Source organism: Osmia lignaria, chromosome 5 (assembly GCF_051020975.1).
Source record: "Osmia lignaria lignaria isolate PbOS001 chromosome 5, iyOsmLign1, whole genome shotgun sequence".
NCBI classification, from domain to species: Eukaryota; Metazoa; Arthropoda; class Insecta; order Hymenoptera; family Megachilidae; genus Osmia; species Osmia lignaria.
In genome coordinates, this window is record NC_135036.1 from 3307941 (window position 1) to 3329096 (window position 21156).

General features: G+C 40.5%; 1 protein-coding gene across 1 annotated transcript in view; it reads right to left on the reverse strand.

The window, feature by feature from the left end:
* Nucleotides 1-19586, reverse strand: part of Tk (tachykinin) — a 28564-nt gene extending 8978 nt beyond the window's left edge. The window contains exon 1 of the mRNA XM_034336587.2: nt 19141-19586. The gene's annotated coding sequence lies outside the window, so the exon portion shown is untranslated. The remainder of the gene's footprint in view (nt 1-19140) is intronic.
* Nucleotides 19587-21156: the final 1570 nt, after the last annotated feature.

Consider the following 21156-nt stretch of genomic DNA (forward strand, 5'->3'; position numbering starts at 1 on the left):
AAGATTATCGTGGCCATTCAGGGGCTAAAAAACGCGTCAGGGAAGATGTAGACATAAACGCCGCAGCATATATAGCATATAAGTAATATTACATATGAGATGTAGATAGACAGAAAAGACAATGAGAAATTATCGGTATTGTATTTGCATACTAGGGACACCGGGCTGCGGCGCCCCCTACAGATTTAGCGCCCTGGACGATTGCCCGACCGCATCCCCTCCTAACGCCGGCACTGACTGGAAGGCTAAGGAAGTAGATGTGAGGACGAATCTACGTATGGCTAACGTAGGGAACCTTGAGAGAGTGATATGCGGACGAACCCTACGTATGGCTAACTTAAGGAGCCGCAGGAAATGTTAGTCCTCGTAACGTGAATTATTAGTGCACTTCGAGCGATTAAGGTACACCTTAGTGGGTAAAACTTTAGTTTACCGGACCCAAAATTTTGGACCTTTTCTTTTTGAATCTATAGTTTTTGATGCGTAGAATCTGAAAATGCAAGGCTTAACTTTAGGAATCTAATGGTTAAAAAGTTATAAGCGTGTAAAGTTTGACATTTTTAGCGGATTTGCTACGTTACTGTGACGCCATATTGCCTTAGATGTATAACCTGATTGGTCCTCGCATAGCGTAGAACTAAACTTCCGCTTACCTTAATTAAAAACATATTGTTTCCGAATCGCTTTCATCATTGATCCCATGAGGTCTATGTTGTTGTGACGGCAAAACCGTCGCCACAGATATTCGCATAAGCGATCGGCAAATTCCTCGTCGTGAAAACGACCCCTCCCCCTCATCCAGTCCTTTGCCGGCCGCCAATTTGACTCTATTTGCTGGGTATGAGTCCCATCACTAGCTGTATTTAAATTATTCATAAAATTGAATTCTCTCTCTCTCTTTAAAAAAATATACACCTAACTAACTCAGACAGTATCAAATTTACCCGCCAAAGTAGTCGGCACCCACGTGAATCTGCCTGCAGCTAGCGACACCGTTCATTGGACAAGAAGTCAATATGGCGTCACAGTAACGTAACAAATCCTCTAAAAATGTCAAACTTTACACGCTTATAACTTTTTAACCACTGAATTCCTAAAGTTGAGACTTGCATTTTTGGATTCTCCGCATCAAAAACTACAGATTCAAATAAAAAAGGTGCAAAATTTTGGGTCCGGTAAAAGTTCAGCCCCTTAGTGAGTTCTCTGGACAGGTTATTACAATTGAACAACAATATGTAAGTTATAGAAAGATCTGAATCTATTCTCCTTGTTACCGGGACTTTACAACTGTTGCGTGCAACTGTCGCAGTATTGAATGAATTTCATTCTAGATTTACAATTTTAAGTGAATTGAATTAAGAGAGTTTGGTTTCGATTTCGCGAAGCAAGAAAATCTAGTCCTCGGTTTTAACGAACGCGAGCGAACGAGGGTGAACTACAACGGTAATAATAATGCCTAACTGCAAATAATGTACTGTATGGTTACTACAGTAGCTTGAAGGAGACTTGTATAAAGACCGATCTCGCAGAGTTTTCTCGTCGCAGAGATTATCCGTAAGAGAAACGTACTTTGTAGACTTTAACTAGACCCGAGGTGCCTTCGCCGTCACCCCTTTTTATACCTAAAAATTGGAGTAAAAAGAGTAGTGGGGATGGACTTTACGTGATTCCGAGGGACCGCGTCCTTGCTTCGCGTTGGTCCCGAATTTCTGGAAAACTTGACTTTGCTGGATGTACGCATCCAACTGCAAATAAGAAAATTTCAGAGACGGGAACGTAACAAAACTATCGTCTTATTGCATTCTATACTGCAATTAGAATACATATTATTCACTAGTGTGATTAGTCTAGCAGTTAATTAATAAAGCAGATAATAAACTACACTCATAAATGAATTGTATAACATCTCAAACATTGAGTAAATCCGCGTGGTTTCTACTTTATTTATGGTTCTGTGGAGTGAAATGTCACATTTATTAATATAAGATGCTACAAGTGGCATATTACCCACAAAAGTTGAATGTACAACATCTCTTTATTTTATGCGCTACAGTTGTTCTTTCTTCTTTAGAACAATGCCCAAAAAATATTCTAATTCATATTTGTTGGTTAGAAGAAAGTTTAAAAGAAACCACGAAGATGGTGAAGGAGGCTCGTACTACAATATGGCAAGCTTTTAAAGATTATGATATACCATATCGTACATTTAAACGAAGAATAGTTTAAGAATAGTTGCAAAAGATAGGTCCATGAAGGGCACATTCTATCTGAAAACTGTGAGGACTGTTCACTTCGTAAAAAAATAGTATTTTTTCCAATATTTGTATGTTTCATCGATTTCGCAGATTTTTGGTTATCACTATTTTTACTAATTTAAAGTATTATTGATTAATTATTGATTTTCATGAATTTTTAATCATTACTTCCTAATACAGGGTTTAAGGGATATCACTGCATGTCGCATAGACTATTGCTTCACTATTTGGGTAAGATGCCACTTTCAAAGCCATTGAACTTTTACTTTCATTATTAAACTATATGTATATGAGTTAGACATCTGTAATGCACTGACAGCATTGCTGCGCTTAGAGCCCTCCACAGAGTGGAGGTCGGGTCTAAGCTAGTCAGGGACTGCGCACTGACTCTGAGACAGCTATCTCTAAATAACAGAGTCAAGCTGATATGGGTACCAGGTCACGCTGGTATCTTAGGTAACGAAAGGGCGAATGAACTGGCGCGACTGGGGGCGACAAGCTCTCAGCCATACCAGGAGCACCCTATTGGTGTCTCAACCTATGCGTTAAAGGGCCTGGCTAAAGAATGGCTGAACCAGGAATTCACCAGGCTCTGGCAAAACGCTAACGGTATGAGACACACGAGGGCCCTACTTGAGGGACCGTCTCAGAAGTTGGGTGACACATTAATTCACCTGGACGGGGCGCAACTGCGCATGCTCGTGGGCCTAGTGACAGGACACTGGTACATACATACACGAAGAAACACCTCGCACGCATGGGACTCTTAGTGGAGTCGACATGCCCGAGGTGTGGGGCGGAGGACGAAACACCTCTCCACGCACATCTAAATGCAGGGAACTAAGGGCCCTAAGAGGATCAATGCTGGGGACCTTGGAACCCTCATCATTAAGCATTTCGGCTGGCCTGGTGCCGGTGCTTCTAAAATTTGCAACAGAAGCCCAGCTTCCTAGGCACAGTCAGTAAGGAGGCTGCCTAGCGGCCCGGGTACAATGGTCCCCAAGGACTGAGTGCCCGGCTAGCCTCAACTAACAATAATAATAAATAATAATAATAGACATCTGTAATTGTTTATCAACAAACATAAAATTAATTGTATTATTGAATAGTTTTATCCTTTCCCCTATAACTACTTATAGTTAACTGTTAGCCAAACTTAACTGTGGCATACAGGGTGTTAAAAAATTCCTTGAAGACCTCTAAACTGTTGGATAGATCACGAAAAATCGAAGCAAAAAGTTCTGTGGCATTTTTCGATAGGCTCACTAATTTAGCCACATTTTGTTGTTGAAAATTGAAAAATTGACCAATCAGCGCGCAGCTTGAGTGGCAAGACCCGCGAAGTAGGAGACTAGCCTCCTCTGCCACCGCCGCGCCGCGCGCCAAGCCACTCCGAGAGTCGCGTTGCGACGGAGGAGCAAGCAAACGGAGACTCGGATTCCGTGTAGTCTTCTATTGGCTAGAGGTCTTCAGGGAATTTTTTAACACCCTGTATATAATATCGAGGGGGAAACTTCCGTAAGGTCCCATTACCCCAGGACAACCAAACTTCGGATTTATAGTAACTGAGGGACAAGAAATCGAATCAGACCATTTTCAGAATTGGCAAATAAACCGCTCTCGAGATATACAGAGTATTCTAAAAGTGCGGAAACCTCCCATTATCTTGATAAGAACGCATTTCTACGCAAAATGACTAACCTAACCCTAACCCTAACCCTAACCCTAACCTAGGTTAGGTTAGTCATTTTCCGTGAAAATATGTTCTCATCGAGGTAATAGGGGGTTTCCGCACTTTTAGAATACCCTGTATATCTCGAGAACGGTTTATTTGCCAGTTCTGAAAATGGTCTCATTCGATTTCTTGTCCCTCAGTTACTATAAATCCGAAGTTTGGTTGTCCTGGGGTGATGGGGCCTTTCGGAAGTATACCCCATCGAGTTACCCTAATGCTGGATCTACACTGGGCTCATTGAGAACTGTTTGCGAGCAGAATTTACACTAGAGCTCAGTTATACATAGCTCGCGAGCAACTCGCGAACAGAACGCGAACGCATGCACGATTGTTCGCTTCCTAATGAATAATCGTCAAATTCGATGAAGCGGTATTTCAACGCGCCCAGACACGTTTTGAGCCCTTTGATGTACCGCAGCTTCCTTAGCGAACAGCGAACGCTATTCGAGAAAGAGCTGTTGGCAAACTGCTCCGCATCTGTTCGCGAATAGCACTGTAGACGCAGCATAACTAGGGACACGTTTACTAATAAACAAGGGTGTTAACTTTTTCTTTTTTTATTGCATATTTACTCAAAAAGCGATCTTTTTTTAGTAAACCGTTTTCAGAGAAATCAACCCTTGCATATTCCGTGTAAGACAATCACATGATGGCGTGCGTTCGTTCGGTTTGTTTCCGGTATTTTCATTGGGAACTGGGAAATGTATATTTCTTAAGTTTCACGTTAAAACGATGCATCTCCGTTTTCTTCGAGAGCAGAGCGTTTGAGGAGAACTGAAAAGAAAGAATCGAGAAACGTAACTCGTACAATAAAAGCAAACGAGTATGAATTACAATTACAGAATTAACAAAGCGGAAACTGACAAGGCTATATCGTACCGCATAGTGCAATATTTCATTTATCGATGCTCTGCGATGTCGTTGCTTTTCATCGTTAAACGGGGGAGTTTTATTTACGTGGAAACGTATCTTCTAATATAATAAAAAACGCCGCAGACGAGAATAATCGTCGCAATTTCGATCGGACGTGTTTCAACCAACCTTTGAAAATCTTCTTTAAAGTCGTTCATTATTACAAAACCGTCTACAAAGCGATCCTATAAAGAGCCATTTGGTAACGCGAAATAAAATGTGCAATACAAATAAGAAGAAGAAAAATAATAAAAATGAAAATACTATAGGACAAACGATCGATGAAATATCAATTATCCAATTTTACAGAAACAAGCAACGATTATTCTTTTATTTTCTTAACGTAAACAAATTCTCGCTGTAAATGTAACCTAAATGTTCGTTGTAACCTTACCAACTAAAGTCTCTACGATGGGAAATATAATTTGATTCGAAAATCAAATCCGAAGGAAATTTCGAGTAGCTCGATTGGTAAACTATTTCTACTATTGTATAATGAATTCCCTTGACCAGAATTGGGTGGCCAACGCGTATTCCTCTTGAAAATAAACAAGAAAGGGGGTTGTGTTATGGCACGAGAGCAGGAAAGAAATCGCGAAGAGAAATCAGTGATCAGGGATCAAGCCGCGGGGAGAGATGCAAAAGTTGGCTGGCCGAGACGAGATTCAAAGCTGCAAGGAAATCTTGAAACGAAAGGATTTGTTGAATTATTATAAGAAACTGGAGAAAGCGTTCCTGCGAGATATCGACGATGATACCTGCGTGAAAAGCATCACGCGTTCGAGGAACGAAGCGGAAAGAGAAGCGAAGTCGCGTAAAGAGATCGATAGAGTTTGGAATTTTTCCAAAGATCGCTCGATCGGTTGTCAGAATGGAAGACCGAGGGATTTGGAAGGTTGTATCGAATCTTTAAAGAAGGACCACGATGCAAAATGTTATCGAACTATGTCCAAGATTTGCCGACGATGTCCGAAGGCAACAAATTGCGGAATCACCGAAAGCCGGTCCGAAGGGCGGGTGACCGAGTTGAAACACAACGATACTAACGTACATTGGCAAAACAGTTCGGTGCCGTCGTTTCGTTCAAAGTGGAAACACTTTTGCACCTGTGCAGATGGAATCCTGCAGGATGGTGCAGAAATCGCGCGATTCTCCCGTTTCTTCCCGATCAAAGACGATCTAAACAGTCTGGAAATTCTACGTTGCGAAGCATTATTGAAGCAACAAGAGGAAAAGAAGGATGATCAGAAGCGATTCGGTTCTCAGTATCATGAAAAGGAAACTGTTGGAACAACCGATCAGTCGAAATATCGCAGATATTCTGGTTCTGCCTGCGAAAAGAAGCTGTCTGGCTTTCGGAAAACCCATCGGAATCTAAGGTACAGCGATAGAACAAACACTTCCACGAGTAAAAACAATGCGAAGTCGGTGCAGAAACCTATAGAAGAATCGGAGAAAAAGAGCAGAAGGAAGCCGAGGGTGGAGGAAGCTAAAAACGGAGAAGGGCCGAGCAAACAGGCAAACAGTCTAAGTTTAACAGGAAGAAAAGGTTTCGATCGTGCGGAAGGAAGTGATATAGAAATAGAAAGGAGAATTATCCACCGATCGCGCGAAACCTCCCTGGATGTTTATGATTCGAAGAAGAATGGTCGAAAAGGAGGCGGAGGAGAAGGCAAAGAAGAGGAAGAAGGTTGTTGCAAATCGGCTGTAAAATTGCGAACCTTCAGCAGAGCACTGGAAGATAAAACATTTCGAACGAATCAGCATTCGTCGAAGGTTCGAACAACGAAGGACGGAAACGGCGCTGCATTTCCATACGGGACGGCGAACGAGAAGAAGAACGAGGCCGAGTCGACGCAAAAGTATAGGAGGACCGGTGGAATAACCAAGGTGGAAAGCAGTGCCGCTTTTCCCGTGGGTACAGGTTTGCCATTCGAATCGCGTTGCAGTTGGAAAGATTTCCGATTCGAGCGAATCGACGCGAATGCCATGGAGGACCGTGTTCAACAGTCTCCCGATACGTTTTCCACGTTACTTCGCCGTCGGAAATGCGGAAAAGGAGATTCATTGGCGAGAAAGAATTCCGGTACAACCTGTTGCTGTTCGAACTCGGTAGATCTGTCGTTGAAGACGTTGCGGCGCTCTCCTGACTCTCCTGAACGCTTCTGTTTCTGCGGGAAGGAACATCCGGGTTCCATCTCGAAGAAGAAACCGATCGATCAGTCGAATATAAGGGTAGCAAAGCCGAAGGACAGTTGGGATAGAACGAATTTGAACAAAGTCTTCGTTTATCCTCCGAGCGGGGAGCACGGACCGCCGCTGACGCTATACAAAAATGCGTCCAGCATCAGGTGCGCCGTAAGAGGAAACGCGAGCGTTGGATTTCGATACGATGTCACCTACGTTCAAAAGTTTTCCACTTTTTCTTGTTGCTGTGACGGACCCGTAGACGAGCTTTTTCGATGGACCGGAAGGTCGGACGCGCGCAGCTGCGTCGCCGGCGAGTCTCGGCTACCAGAGTATCGCGGAAACTAGTCGGCAAGCTAATCGAATAAGGGAGGAATTGCATGGGAGATTGCAAAGTTGGCGGTAGCAAGGTTCCTCGGTGGTTGCCGAATCGTGTTTCTTCTAGTGTTAAACGTACTCGATTACCATCCCGTGGCGCGAAGGATTACCTAGGTAATTACCTAAGAGTTTAGTCTCCGTCTATTTTAGTTATTCTAATCATTTTCAGCCGGAAAGTAGCGCAAAGCCTTTTGTCGAAAAGTTATATTTTCAGGTTTATTAATATGTACTGAAAAAGGTATAATCGTTTAACGCGTCCGACCAGCGATAAATCAATGAACGGCACGCTTTTACGTACTTACACACACTCGCTCAATTTACAACCTTTTAAAGAATAACCACGAATAGAATAACACGTGTACCGCAATTTCACGTGTAAAGACTTTACTTTGCTCGCGAACGTTTCCGATAAAATTGTCAATACCTATCCCACGGAAAAACGAACCGGAGAAGACTCGATGGAACGAGCGAAGGCCTTTTCGTACCTTCGAAAATCTTCCGATTTGCATTTTCATATTTCACATTTCCACCTTATCATGCTTTCATATTTTCGGAGAAAGAAGAAAATTATTTCTTGGCTGAAATTTTATCGCATTTCGAGCCGTTTTCTCCATTCGAAAAAGCAGTCTTCTTTTTTTCATTTTCAATAGTTCAATCGAAAAGTGAAATATTTGCGGATATTCGTTAGAGAGCGATCGATGGAAACAATTTGAAATTTCAAGACGAACGTTTGAAATGCGATTATAAATCGGAAAATTCAATCGAACTTTTATATTGCCCCTCGGCTCGTTCTTCCGACGCAGTTTTATAGTCTTCGATCGCCCATTGATATACAGGGTGTTCGACAACAGGTGGGAGAAATTTTAAGGGGTGATTCTAGGGATCAAAATAAGACGAAAATCAAGAATAATGAAATAGCGTTTGCGGCCTTGTTTTCCAAAAGCGCCTGAAACCTGCAATCCGCCCAGCACTGACGACTGAACGTCAGGTCAGCAGGGGTCGGTACAGTTATACAAGGTGTTCGACAACAGGTGGGCAATGTTTTAAGGGGTGATTCTAGGGATCAAAATAAGACGAAAATCAAGAATAACGAAATAGTGTTTACGGCTTTGTTTTCCAGTTATTAACGTTTAAAAATTCGAGTAAAAAGCGCCAGAAACCTGCAATCCGCTCAGCACCGATGACCGAACGTCACGTCGGGAGGGGTCGGTACAGTCATAACCAAGGATGGAAACCGAATACTGCGGTACCGAGAAACAGAATAGCACGAGGTAAGTTTCTACTATTCAACGATTCTTGGTTATGTCTGTACCGACCCCAGCCGACGTGACGTTCGGTCGTCGGCGCTGAGCGGATTGCAGGTTTCTGGCGCTTTTTACTCGAATTTTTAAATGTTAATAACTGGAAAACAAAGCCGTAAACGCTATTTCGTTATTCTTGATTTTCGTCTTATTTTGATCACCCCTTAAAATTTTTCCCACCTGTTGTCGAACACCCTGTATTTATTCGTTCGATGAAACCGCGATATTACTGCGACTATTAGAAGAATCTCGTACAATAAATGGCAGATCGACATATCGGGTGCTATATAAACGTTGACAAGCATCGTTTCCCTTCTCTCGCGCCTTCCTTCGTAATTACGCCAGGTATTAATTATTCATTATAGCGGATTGTCGCGCCTCATCTTTTTTCGTTTATACAAACAAGCATTCGTACAAACGAACCGCGTAGCTAAAAATAAAGAAACCCGATGGATTACACTAGATATTAATTACACACCGTTTCGATTTGATTAGAAATTCACTGGCAAATGATTATCGCGTTTGTTGGCTGACATTCGGGGCTTCGGACACGGAGTGTCGTAAATCGCGTATCGCATATCGGCCCGTACGGTTAGGTATCGCGCATACGATTCTATCGTTTCAAAGCACGATCCCGTTGCATTGAAAATCAGAATGCTGCTGGACATCGTCGAGGGAAAGGGTAATCAAAGATATCCGATCGCGTTCCGAATAAATCACCATTCCTCCAGAACTGACAGTTTACGCGAGTTTTATTATACCTTCTTCTCCAATTGGTTATTTTATTTCGTCAGAAGAGCGTGCAAACAGGTTTCAATCAAAAAATTGACGCTGATATTAGAACGTATCCTAGAATAATATCGATTCTTAAACATCGGATTCTCAGTCATTCGTGACCTAAAGTTAAATGTATAATTTTTAAATAAAATACCTTCATATATTGAAAGAATAAAGGAATAGTGTAAAATTTGAAAAAATGAATATAATATGAGATAGAGAATTAAGTTAAAATTGGGGCATGGTACGCGCGCTGTCCGAAGGTTAATACCGGCGCGCTTTGAAATTGCGATGAAATTTCGCAACGGACGGTGTTAAAAGAGCAGGAGCAAGTTTAGAATAATCCATTTAGAATACCTGTTCGTAAACGCGTAGCTTTGAACTACCGTTCGAACCGTAGGAGTTTGATATCGTTTTTAACCGGCGCGGCGGTAAAGAACGAACGTCGTTAAACTGAACATCGTGTTTCGTCTTGCAAGATTACCGACTGGATCTTGTACAACGTTATATATCGCCGTGATGCGGCTATAAAATACCGTCTTTTCTCATCTAAAATGATACGATTATTTCCAGTTTCTTACTTTGCCAACTAAGTTATCGAGAGTAGAATTGACACAACGCTTAGCGCTCGGTTATCGAGTTTCCAAGAAGAACCTATAAACTTTCTTCTTTATTTGGAAAAATCGGACGAGTCGTTTTATTCGCAATCAGTGCGTGGTGGTCTCGGAGGCAAAATCGAAAAAAAAAGAAAGAAAAAGAAAATGAAATCAACGGAAGAGTGGCCAAGGTCTGAGCCAACGTCTGGTTATCACCGTCTCTAAATCTCATCTTCTTTTTCTTTTTCTACCGAGCAACTTGCTGGAGAACGCGATGATTTATGGCTGTTGCTTTATTCGCTATGAATTTTCGGTGGCGTGCACTCACCTGCGTATCGACGCGCTTAATCTCAGGACGCGTGTCCCGAGCAGGTTTACCTTCGTGGCACGTAGCATCTCCTTCACAAGAATTTTTCTACCCTTACAGGGGGCGTCGCTCGTTCTCGGATACAAATAGGAAGAACGACGGAGACCAAGACGGATTATTTTGATTCGTTTATCGATAAACTCGTACCGTTTCGTGACTCCTGGCCAATCTGACGTGGATAAATGTAGGGGTTGAATAGCCGGGGGGCATGCGCGTGCTTCATCAGCAGGCGCGATGCGACGTCGCGACTTTTTTTACAATTACACGAGACACCTTTTCTCTTTGTATTTAGGCTCTAGAGTAAAAGTTGGATCTCGGGCAGATCCATTGGATAACTACCCGGTAACCACCCCCACCATTAGGGTGGCGCCCTTTGAAGAATTTTTTGATCTTTCATTTTTTTTAAATGAAACTTTTCACAACAATGTAATTGTGAAGTTCTTCCCAATATTATTTGAAGCATATTTACTTATTATTTTACAAAAGAAAGGAACTTCAGATTACATTTAGGTTTTAAATAGATGAATGAAAATCACTCATTGAATAACCAAATGGGCTCCAAATTATATCGTGTTTGGTCTTTTTTTAATTAGAACAACCTCGCAATTACGTTGGTCAAAGTTTCATTTAGTAAAAATAAAAAATAAAAAAGTTTTATTGGTGAATTAATATCGTCTCAGCAATATACAGGGTGTTCGACAACAGGTGGGCAAAATTTTAAGGGGTGATTCTAGGGATCAAAATAAGACGAAAATCAAGAATAACGAAATAGCGTTTGCGGCTTTCTTTTTCAGTAATTAACGTTTAAAAATTCGAGTAAAAAGCGCCTAAAATCTGCAATCTGCCCAGCACCGACGACTGAACGTCAGGTCAGCAGGGAAAGGTACAGTCATGACCAAGAATCGTTGAATAGTAGAAACTTACCTCGTGCTATTCTGTTTCTCGGTACTGCAGCATTCGGCTTCGATTCTTGGTCATGACTGTACCTTCCCCTGCTGACCTGATGTTCAGTCGTCGGTGCTGGGCGGATTGCAGGTTTCAGGCGCTTTTTACTCGAATTTTTAAACGTTAATTACTGGAAAACAAAGCCGTAAACACTATTTCGTTATTCTTGATTTTCGTCTTATTTTGATCCCTAGAATCACCCCTTAAAATTTTGCCCACCTGTTGTCGAACATCCTGTATTTTTCTCGGTTCCTTTGATTTACAGCCCTTTTTCTCATTCACTCTCTGTTCTTTTCTAAGTTCGGCAACATTCCAGTGTGTCCAAAATTTCCAATTTTGTTTATTGCTGAATTTTAAACTTTATTATAATTATAGGTTATTGCAGACAGTAACTTGACGAATTATTCACTTAAAGGGTAATTAGAGAATGTTGAAAAATGGTTATATTAAAACCCCGAGTATACTCGTTGCTATTAAAAAATAACTCCACATAGAATAAAATGTCTTAGGACCGAATATTTTAGTTGAATCTCTTTCAAAACTAACCCTGACTGCAGCAGGCCAATAGAGGGCTTCAAGTAGCTGTGTAGACCAAAGTACCATTTTCTAGACGCAACGAATTTCTCCGGGATTTAAACTTCTAAACAGAATATTGTCAAGATAGACGAGTATTCTCGAGCTTTTAAGCTTATGTAAAAATTAAAATCCCGAGTATTCTCGGACTTTTAAGTTAAGAGGTTAAAAACCGAAAAGACACCCCCGCTTCATAACTGCCCGCATTCGGTCCCGATTTTCGGCTAGTTATCCAACTTTGACTGCATTTAGATTACCCTTAGCTCATCTTAGCTTGAAATTGATTAAAAGAAGGAAATTGGAGTGCGCGATCACCACGCAATGCTTTCTGCAAGATTATATGAAAATTTCGAGAATAAACGGTCTGCCGTTGGCGTGGCGCAAACGAATACGTAATAGAATAAATTTCTGTGCAATTCAAAACGAGCATTATAGTTGCAAATTGCTCGGCGATCTTCAATACTCGTTTTCTAAGGTAAAAAGGTATTTTAATGCGATCGTTAATTTCTCAAAGGTAATGCAAGATGTCGGCGCTTTTGCATAACTTGGAGCAAATTCAAACTCGCACGGATAAAGGAATTCATCGTCCGTCTGATGTTTAAAAGGTTAGAAGCAAACGCGGTGAAACGAGTTCCTTTTTTTCTTGGCGTTGAAAGAGAAACGACGAGAAAATGCTATTGGGAAGATTGAGAAGAGCTGTTGTTAAACGAATGTAACTCCTTCGAGCAGGACATTTAAAAGTGGTTAACGGAGAGTATGTAAAGTACGAAAGGACAGAAGGAACTTTAATCTCTCCTTAGGCTGTCGATTCGCGATTTAAGGAATTCAGTTGGGAATCCACAAAACGAATGCTTCTTTGAGGTGACACAACGCGTCTCAAAGTGAAAAACTGGCGAAAATTCAATTTTTGAAGCATTCGACAGCTTTTGTTGTTATATCAGATTGGATTAAATGCCGAATAAATTTTTTAAATATGTTGATTGGTACTGAGCAGAGTTGAGCATTATTTCAAATAATCTTCTGTATTCAAAACATTTAAAAGTCAGAAATAAATTTTTCATTTAATTAAAATTTATTTATAGATTTCTGAGCAAATTATTTGAGAATAGCGAATAATTTTCAATTCAAAGACAATTTTACTTTGAATAAGATTTTATTTTAAGTAAAATGTAACCTTTTCTGTTATTTTCAAATAACTAATTGAATTTTTAATTACACATTCGAATTTTCAACAAGATAAACATTTATTTGAATAAATAATCTATTTATTTTCTTGAATATCTTCCTTTTACCCAAAATTTGTATCAGGAGATTATTTGAAATAATGCCCAACTCTGTTATTGACCGAGATGAAACACTGATACGAAAATCGTAACAAATCAGATTTTGAATGTAACTAATTTCAAAAACTTTTTAAAATCAACGTAGATACAGTGGTACATCGGTATACGTCTGCTTTGGAATATGTCCAATTCGGAATACGTCCTGTTTAGACGTGACAAATTTTGCTCGGTATACGACATAAATTTTTTGTGTCAATTTTGCGTAATTTTTAAATAATTATCTCACAGGAAAGATTAAATTAATAATCAATTATATTCGGAGTTGATGCATTATTAACTGATTGATCATACAAGTCTATTCTATTCGGTATAAGTCCAAACATCAGGTGTGGATTAAGGTCGTATACCGAGGTACCGCTGTATTCTGATTATGTAATTTTAGTAAAAAATTAGAAAATAATCAATTTTCACAAAAATTAATTTAACTCTTTATCTACCGGAAGCCTATTAATAGGCTTTTTGACAGTTGGTTCCTGGTTGAAGAAAAACCAATTAACAACCTTTTGATTATTACAGATTTACATACAACTCAGTTGAAATAATGAAAGTTAAATGTACGTCAATTAAGAGGAAAATGAAAAGAAAGGTTACACTTTTTTTTTTAAATCTTTAATTATTGTTAATTATAAAGTGGTACCGCGTATCTATTTTATTTATGGTCAGTGGATAATATCTTCCCTGTGGAGGTCGATAGATCGACCTCTGTTTTAAATTTTATATTTTTAATGAGATATTTGAATTCAGTGAACCCAAAAGCATAACCAGCTATCTCTACTAATTTGCATAAAAATCGTAATTGGCCAGCTTTTCGCGAAATGGCACTGTGCATCTGGGACTTGTTCCTTCGATCTCGTGACCTCGTCGAACATCGGACCAGCGGCAAGAAACTCTTTACAGGAAATTCGCGAAAGACGCGTCCGTTAAATGTCGCAATAAGATTTCTATTTCTCTTTTTTCCTCGAGCTTCGCTTCATAAAACGCCCAACTTTCCCTTGATAGCAGTCTCGATCGAGAGCGAGCGATAACGAAGAAGCATCCAATTACCAACGGATTAGCAGCAGCTTGCTAAACCGCGATCAGAAAAGGCCGTCGTTTAGCAAGATCGCGAATTAAGAGCTTCGAAATTATATTTACCACGGTCTTTTAGTTAAACCACCATCAAAACGAAGAATCATCGTTTCGTAATCAAGGCGCAAGGTATCCCATATAAAAATCATTATTATTTATCGCGATGTAACGCGTTGAAATCTCCTCTTATAACGCGCGATGCAAGGACACGTTAAAGGGAACCGAGTGATAGACTTGTTGCATGGTTGCTTTTCGCAACTAATGCACGATACCATCAGTTCTATTTCTTGGTCCAATTCATAACGAGACGGTGTGCGAAAGAGGAACGGGTCTCAAGCTTTTCAGAATGTTGCCGTTATCGTACGCGGCGCGATGCGACGCGACGGCCGAGTAGTACGAGTCGACGAGCGGTCAGATGCGACGCACAGAGGTTTAGAATAGAAATTTATCCGTCCAGACATTTAAATATACAGAATAATCCGTTATTTTTTTAACTAATCAGATTATCTTTAAGCTATGTCATAATTAAATATCAAAAATATTTTAATAAAAAATGAAAAACATTTTTTATAAACAAAAGCAAAAGTAATTGTTATAAACTGTTGTAAGTGATAATAATAATCTATTTTTGCAGAAGTCTATTAATTTAATGTCAATTATATAATGCAGAACTTTATAGTAGCCTCTTACCGCATCAGGCAGTTTCGGCGACATAATTTTCGTTATGGGACGAAATGGAACATGATTCTGGCATGATTATATAAGGAAAAGTATGATGAAAAAATTGCACTTATGGAAAACTTTGACAATTCTGTTTAATCCATTGAGTATTATTGTTTTTAATAAATTATTATTAACATTAATGTTGTGCCTGGAAATGAGCACAAAGTTACATTGTATGACCATCGCTCGGCTAAAGAATGCCCAAATCAGCAGCACGTGCCCATCGAATACTTTGCAAGCAACACGAACTTATTTGATCATCCCCACGCAAAGGGATAGAGATATAAAAGAGATGAACAATGTAAAACGCGACTGATTGTAGTGTACATCTTTAGAAATAAATTCTTCGTCCCTACTCACAAAGGAATGGTCAAAAGTGGATGGTAGAGTTGCTCGTCCAAGCTGTTTATTCGAAATAGCAATTTTGGGTGCCATTGGCAACGGGCAATATCAAAAAAATATGAAAATTTTTAAGTGCAAATGATTAGAAAACATGAGAAATCGAAATATGAAGTAAGAATTAAGTGTAAAAGTGACAATGGCATGAATTTGAGATGATTAGATGATGTTTACTAACAATTAAGATGAGTTTCAGGGAAAATTGCACGTGTGATGCAATTTGCACTTGAAAATATGAAAATTTCAAAGTCCCATAACTTTTGAACCCGTTGCCAATGGCACCCAAAAATTGCACCATAAACTCCTCGTTTCGTGTTCTTTCGAATAAACATAGTCTGGACGAGCAACTCTACCATCTACTTTTGACCATCCCCTTGTCAGACACCGCTGAATTCAAATTCTTTGACCGCTCCGAAACCACGAAAATCCCAAATTAATTCAAAATCGCCTGAAGGCACAACGATGAGTCTTAATTCAAAGTGTACTCTCATTACAGACAAACACCCTTCATTTAGAAAAAAAAAGTGGATACGAAATATTAAATAGACTTTGCAGGGTATGAATGAGAACGTAGATAAATTTTTTCGGTGAATAATGGCGTTTATGAAATAAATTTCATTAACGTCATCATTTTTTAAATTGGTAGACATTTAAAAAGCTAAATACATTCGATAAACATCGATACGGGGAAATTGATTTTTTCTTTTTTTAGTAATTCTTTAATCTGGACCACTGTGCAACGCGATCCATTGGTTATTCCATTGTACACCACGGCGCATGGCGTCGCTTTTCAAATCCAACTTTTATAACGCAGACAAAAGGAATCATAAATACGTTGTCCATAAAAGTAAATATAATAAAAGCGTAAAGTAAAATATTATAGTAATTAATCAACGCAACCGCATCGCAACGATCGATATTTTACAAGTTCGGTATCTAATGGTATCATACATACAGCTCGCAACGAGCAAAAGTTTTAATTAAATCTTGATCTTTAACCTACACCTTCTCCGCTTTGTTCATTAAACCGGTCATTTTCCCGGGGCTTTACTATTACCAGTATCTGTCAACGTATTCCATCCTTTGGTTCAATTACCGTGGGAAATTTTCAGTCGAATAAAGTCTATGCAACAAGCTCGTGGCGAAAACGATACCCGAAACTCGGATCGAGAGAAAGAAACATCAGCTTACTCGCTGCTGATACGGATAACGCTGAACGCGTACTTTCGATCGATACTTTAAATAAAAGAAACGCGACGGAAGGAAGGAAGGAAGGAAGAACGGAAAGGACGGAAATATCCCTACGTATTATTTAGAAAATGAAGATGTACCGAGGCAGTATTTTTCGTCGGCAGGATATCAGAATATCTTGATGCGAAGCCAAATCGTTTTTAATCGTAAACGAAAAGAATCTCTGCCCCGTCTTTCTGGACGGTGGTTAACAACAATGGGAACGGTTTCAAACTGGCTGTCTTACTTTGCGTAGCTCGGTAGCTCTCTAGAATAGGATAGATCGTAAACGAAATGAAACATCGAGCATTGGATGGAATCGTGGAACGATAAAAGCGTAATAATCGAGGGAACGCGTTTCGTACGACGCGACTGCGAATACACGACCTTCCAACGATTGCGACGATTGGCAGGGAAATGATTTCGCGCGGAAACGTCTGCATTTATTTTCTCTGTCGGTGGTTCTAATGTTGGGCCTACGCTGGGGAGGAAGGTTTGCGAGCTCTTTGTGAACTGTTGCAAGTAGAATTCACATTGGATATACTCAGATATACATAGCTTGCGGGCAGCTCACGAGCAGCTCGCGAACAAAACACAAATGCTCGGTCTACACTGCGGGCAGCAATGTTCGCGAGTTGTTCGCGAGCAGAATTCACTCTGGAACACAAATATTTCACAATTGTGCGCTGCTTAATGAATAATCGTCGAATTCACCAAAAACGTGTTACAACGCGTCCGGACACGTTTTAAGTGATCAAACAGCTTCCTTAGCGAACGGTCTTCAATATTCGCAAAAGTTTCCACACTACCGGCGAACATGGTCGACGAGCAATTTGAGAACAGCAGTGCATTCGTGGCATAAGAAAGTGGCTAGAGATGGGAGTTCGATTTTAACCATCCGACTACCCCTTATTACTTGTTGCTCGCGGCTCTTGCTGAATCTGAACTGAAAAAGAGGAGGAAAGCCTGTCGACGGAAACAAAGTAAATGCAGCGACCTTAGACGGTAAGGAACGCGAGACTCTTTTGAATCAGATACATTAATCAGACGAATAGCTGCATGAGTCGCGTGTTTCTCCGTAATACCTTCGTAAAAAGTAGCTAGTTAGATGCTAATATTTCAAAGCTAGATGTTGCATATCTATGTAAACGTTCGACCGTTCCGTTGCCATCGTAATACGCGTGCCGCATAAAATGCGCTCGAAACGCGAATTACAGAGGTAGTCACTTTGCGAGAAAAGTAAAACGATCTCGCTTCGGAGTGTCGAATGCCGATCATGGTCGATGATAGATTTCAAATGGTATGAATTTCATAGAAAATAGAGCTGCATTCTCCGACGGATTGGATCGGCGCGGATCGCTGCTGAATACCAAGTACAATGCTAATAATCCAATTGCCGCGATACGGGGAGGAAATTATTCGAGCGTCGATTTTAGCTTAATTACCAAATTGCTCGACCGGTTTATCGAGGAAAAAGTATTACATAATACCAATCACAGTTTATCGATTCGCTTTTCGGAAAACTGATAAACGAGGGACACGTTTAACCGAGAAGTTGTTACGTTCAATTACTTCCCTAACGTAAAAATACAGCATCCAGGCTAGAAGTTTCTATTCCCTATGGTAATTAGATAAATCCTCTGCTGCAAGTTAAAACGTCGCGATTCGGACCCTTGAGACATATCAAGGAATATACTTCTGGTGTTGTTTTAAACGCTCGCAACAAAAGTCTTTTAACTAAAATAAAGAGATACCGCGTTCCAGATTGAAAGTAAAAAATGTCTAAATTTCGCGTGTACGCGATCGATCGCGCTTGCACGTTCTTTTCGGAAGCCTGTTGCTTTCGACGCTCGCGTTCCCATGCGTCTGCGAACAATCCTACAATTCTCCCCTTCTTATTATTTTTCAAAATAAGATTTTTTCTCTTCTCTACGTATTAACGTCTAATCAAAACAGGAGGATATCGGGAAAATGCAAGCGTTTTATGTACACGGTAGGAAGACGCGTTTACGCGAGGGAGAGAATAGGCGTTGAGCGGATTCTGAGAGGCATAATAAAATGTTAACGCCGACTGGACGTTAAAAGTTGACACAAGCGCGCTTCTCTTTGTGCTCGAGCAAACGCTCGAAGCGATTCGAATGGGATAGTTTCAGCCTGTGAAAAGTAGCCTCTTTAATTGAACATCACCAATAAATTGTAACAGTAGGTTGTTACAAATATAAGCCCTTTCCTGATAACGAACCGCATTTTATTAATTTTCTTATTAATTTACCGACGAGGATAATCGAGACAGCAAATACACTAGCGAAAAAGAATCCGGTTTTAAAAGAATCTTTAATCTGAAGCCTTACCTTTTTCAGCTTCGGTCCGATGTAAAATTGTCCGGCGATTCGTTCGATCGATTCGATCGGTTGCGGCGAAAAACGTAGCTCGGTGCGGAAAGCAGAGGGTGATTCAAAGGATGAGACCCGGTCGGCGCGGCGTGACGGACAACGATGAACTGACGCTCCGTGTGCTTCACCTTATACATAGGCCGGCGTAGTGACGTCACGGATCAGTGGGACCAATGAGAGAACGGAGCTTGCACCACCGCACCGTTGGGAACAGGAATCACAAACCGTACCCCTTCCGTCGTAACGTACCTCGCTGGAATTCCCAGCTATTTCGAGTACATTGTATCCGGATGACCGTCGACACCCCCCTCCGCATCTTTACATCTTACTTCATCCGTACGGTTTCCACCCTCTGCCCTGTTGTTTCTATTCTTCAGTTATTCTCTTTGCGCAAAGCTTTTCCTCCGACGCGGTCGTTTTACTATTTCCTTCTCTCTTCTCTGATCGTAAGACATAAAAAACGAGAAATTTCAACTGAATCGGCGCCGCGATGGCATCGATATGAAACATAATATTAAATTTCTGATGGAAGATTATTAACGCTCAACGACTGACAATGCAACGCAATTGAATTACCCGCCGTGTATATTCGATGCACGCGATTAACAAAGTTGATATCAAGTTTTAATGAATATTCATACAGCTTTACCGTATCCAGAGGAGATGTTCTCGAAGTTCTACGCAACTATCCACATTGAATAACAAAGATAGGATCTGGGTAATCGTAGAAACCTTCGATTCAGAAGGTTGATCAGAATTTTTGAAGGAATTCGAAACGCAAATATTACTGTCCTCGAACGGGAGTATTGATTGACTTCAGATTGGAGACGAAACGAATCCAATGCGGTGCAATTATCGCGTTTAAAAATGTAGGGGTTAAACACGGTAGCGCGACACGTTCGATCGTTCCTCCAGCGAGGAAAGATAACGAGAGTGATTTCCCGAGTGAAACGAAAATATTGTTCGATAGATGGATGAAATCGTGCAAACAGATACTTTCGTTGTCGACCAAATTGAACAGAGGTATCGCATTAATGCTCTGTAAACAAAAAGCGTTTAAATGGAATCGTTTAGTCGAAAGTCTCTATCTATACACCCTCTTTCCGTCGATAGGGAAATCATGGAAAATTCAACCTACGATCACGACTCTTGCATCATTCTCCGAGTTATTTTGTGAATTCCTTCGAATCGAGAATGACATATATTTTTTTTTTTTACTTAAAAAGAATTCTTGGTTGACTTTACATGAATTCGATATTACTTGAACGGCGAATTAAAATAACAGAGAGGGATGGACGGAAGAACAGTTGAAGATGCGAGGACGCGGACAAATAAATGGTATACTTATGGAACTCGAGGAGGTTTACTATGGGACAGTTTATAAAAGAAGAAACTACCATTCGTTACATGGTCGATCTACCCGAGTCGCGTGCCGTTACCGTCCTCCAACAAGAAAAATACACCCTGGTGGCCGCTGTGATTCCCATGATTCTCCTTTGCAGGATAGAATTTCGATTTCCCATTCTTTTTTTTTCAACCGATGTATTTCAGGTTATATTTTCATCCCTTCGCGCGGAACGATATGTAAAATAAAAAGAGGGAAAAAGAAATGGTCGTTGCGTGACATTCATGTAATTACGGCGCGTTGAATATCTTACGGTATGACAAGAGGTAAAAACACGCGAGAAATCCTACGTTCTACGCCTAAACATTTACAAGCCGAACGAAGCGAAACGATTTCCAGTACGATACGCTGCCAGTAGTACTCGATAAGCTTAAACCCTTAGGAAAATAAAATGTGGAACGAAAAGCTGTCTCGATGTTTTGTCAGCTTCGATAGGAACAGTTGATCGCGGTTTGTCGCGCAACCTTGAACCTTGTGCACCTTGCACTTTGGGCACGTTGTACCAGGCTCCACCGCGCGCATAGACTGACGAACTAACGAAACCGTCGCGAAGCGACCTTCTGTTCGCG